Source organism: Tyto alba, unplaced genomic scaffold (assembly GCF_018691265.1).
Source record: "Tyto alba isolate M040663 unplaced genomic scaffold, T.alba_DEE_v4.0 Super-Scaffold_45, whole genome shotgun sequence".
NCBI classification, from domain to species: Eukaryota; Metazoa; Chordata; class Aves; order Strigiformes; family Tytonidae; genus Tyto; species Tyto alba.
This window is the reverse complement of record NW_024881321.1, coordinates 22,584,220-22,587,427: the sequence shown is the minus strand read 5'-3', so window position 1 is coordinate 22,587,427 and position 3,208 is coordinate 22,584,220. Positions and strand designations below refer to the sequence as shown.

At 32.5% G+C, this 3,208-nt stretch overlaps 1 long non-coding RNA gene across 1 annotated transcript; it reads left to right on the top strand.

Moving 5' to 3' along the window:
* The first annotated feature begins 339 nt into the window (after positions 1–339).
* On the top strand, positions 340–1,288 carry LOC116959013. Its single transcript, XR_004405598.1, has 3 exons — positions 340–544; positions 646–753; positions 1,250–1,288. It is a non-coding gene; the product is annotated as an uncharacterized LOC116959013 (long non-coding RNA).
* Positions 1,289–3,208: the final 1,920 nt, after the last annotated feature.

Below are 3,208 nucleotides of genomic sequence, written 5' to 3'. Positions count from 1 at the left end.
AAAGCAATTTTTTTACATTGATAGTATAAAACTATTTAAATTGATATTTAAAGAGATTATCCCTTCTTTTCAATTTCAATTGTGCTTCCACCTACTATAAAGCTGAATTTAGGGATCTGAAAATACTTCCAATAAAAAAATACTCAAAACTTTTGTTATAATAAAGTAAAAGGGAAAAGCATTTATACAAAAATGTTTAGCCCTGGGCTCAAATTTGGTGTGTGAATTACATGAATCACAATACATTTTTCTTCATAAATTCTAAATTGGTGTTACCTCACTCATTTTTAGTAAAACTAAAGGAAAAACAATATTTTTTTTTTCTGCAGTAAAGACACTACTTCATGCAGTTTTCCCAGCGAGTTTACAGATGTTGGAATTCAGCAGCCTTGAACAGTCAAGGGAAGGCAATTTTACTGAGTTTGAGTTGGTAACATGAGCTGTTCTATCTGTATCCCCAGATTTTAGGATTCTAACTTAGCATGTATTTTGAAGTCTATATCCCACATGCAGCTTTCCAGCAGAAGAAGCTAATCAGATAACAGTAAGTAATTAACAGTACCAGAGTAATGTGCAAAAAAAAAAGCTATGTCTTTTTTTTTCACCTAATAGTGTTGTAACACATCTCTCCTTTCTTTCTTTCAGTACCTGCTCAGAATAATTTTGAAAACAAAGAAGCTGTGGCATGGTTATTAAGTGCAAAATTAATCCAAATACTTACAATGCATGGCATACAGAATATATTCTTAAAAGGTAAACATGTCAAAGAAATACTGCTTCTGCTTTTCCTAAGATGCTGATATAATTATGCTTCTGGCCCTAACAGTGCTATATCAGTGGTGTAACATGTCAAATAAAGAGGAAATACTGCTGAACATAAAGAAATGTGTTCTGAACACGAATATGAAGCTCACCCCATGCCATCATTGTATTTTTTTTTTTCCTTAAATAATTGATTGTTTTCTTGATGGGGAAGAAAGTGCATTATAGGTAAAAGGAAATAAAATCTGACACTCAGTTTTTAAGGAAAAAACAAGGAGCTTTTATTTAATTTGTTGTTTTCTCATTTTGTTAATTAAACCAATTGCATCTTCACTATTTAAAAAAAAATACCAAAAGATAAATGTTCACATGCATGATACACGTACTCTCTTTCTTTTAATTCCTTTTGCTTATCATGGGATTCATTCAGTATGCAAGTTATTTTAAGTATAAGAACACCAACAACAGACATCTTCTCTTCCATTAGAACTCATTCCATCGGACACATTTTGTGGACAGAGGCGTAAATAAAAGACAGGTAGGAAAATCACTTGTCTATGAGACAAGAAACTGTTCTGCCACCTTTGTTTGCAATTCTTTCTGCAGCTAAGAGGAAACAAATCTGAGCTGTACTATAAGATGTAACTACCTATTCAGCTAGAGAGATTTACTGTTGGTAAATAAACAGAGCAATATCTCTCCTCAGTCTAATTGCTTTCAAGCACTGTAACCGGAAATCATCATTTTGTGCTTGTGCCCTTGATGTTCCTTTCATGATTGTTCATCTACTTTTCAATTCCTCCTTCATTTTTTTTCTAATTTAGTGTACTTTTATTTTACAGTACCTAGTAAATAAGAGAGAATGTTATAATGTGTATTAAAATGAACATAACAGAAATGCCTTTTTATTTTTGTATTTATATAGTGTATGTTTCTCTCTTTCAGTAGTTCTGATTTTAGCACAGATGAGACAGTCTTCACTGCACTGAAGAATGTCTATATTAAGCTGAATCTTTTGATTCCTCCTAAAATGTGGTACTTAATGTTTTCTCTATCTTAAGCAGTAGACTTCCTCCTATGAGTGACAAACAACCTCTTGGAACATTGACAGAATTTATTTTCTTCTAATATTGTTAAGGAATTATTTTATAACGTCCGGTGAGATTTACAGGTGTAAATAAGAAATAAAGGTAATGTGATGGACTGAAACATATCTTCATGGATCACCCTCATATCTTCTGTACACCACATCTCAGACTCTTCTTAGTAGACATTTTCAGAACAATTACATCCATAATACAGATGTTAAATATTTTAGCAGTGGGCTAGGAATTCACTACTACTTCTGTAATTTCAATTTAGAAGGGAAGAGATTGTGCCCACAGTTTTAATTTCCCAGAAACAGAACACTGCACTGAAAAGTGAACATTGATTATTTATCTATAACATATGTTCCATGTACAGCCTCATGGATATATACCCTGTATTTCACAGAACTGTTAATTCTACTGAAAACAAAATATACTATATTTGAACGGGGCTATAATTTCAGCCAATTATAAATTAAATATACCTGCTTAAAATTTGTGCTGAGTAATAAAAATAATTCAGAACTGACAAATTTAATTTACAGGTGGTGGAGCATGACTATGTTTACATGCTACAGGTTCTGGATATTTAAAGTTTTTATAGTAAGGTAGGAACACATGTTTTTAACTGAAATGCAAAGAACATAATCCCCTGTTTTAAACATCAGCCAGGCCTTCATGTTAAATATTAATCAACTCCGAGTCTAGTTCAAAACCATTCCCAATAGTGATTAACTCCCCCTTGCACACTTAAATATTTCTTATGTTATCTGAAAGCTACACACCTGGAAAAAGGCTGAAGCAACATCTTTTCTTATGAGGTGTATTTTAAAATTAGAAATAACTTTAACAGTGAGATTCATTGAGACTTATTTTACAGATCTCATCGATGTCTACTGACTGAAGTCAAATAACTTCTTCAATAGATTTAAAACAATAATAAATGCCAGTCAAAATGACAAAAATGTTGCACTGACTTTTGATCTTTTAGCCAAGAGAAAAATTAAACCTAGTAATAAGTATTACAGTATTTCTACTGAATGCATTTCAGGACAGTAATCTGAGCCCACCTGATATCAAAAGTGATATCAAAAAACCTGTGTTTCTGCATAAATTTACATGGTGTAAAACAGAGAGGGTTACACCCTCTGTGGCCACTCATGTCGTGTGACTGAGAACATACATGCTGCACTGCATAGTACTAATAGTTTATTTAATTTTCATGGGACTTCCCGGCCTGATGCAATTTTCAGGCATTAATCCAGTCAGGAACACAATATTCTTTATACCTCCCCCAAAGACAAATTAATATCATTTGCTGGGAGTTTTAAATTATACGGTTACATAAGCTTCCACCA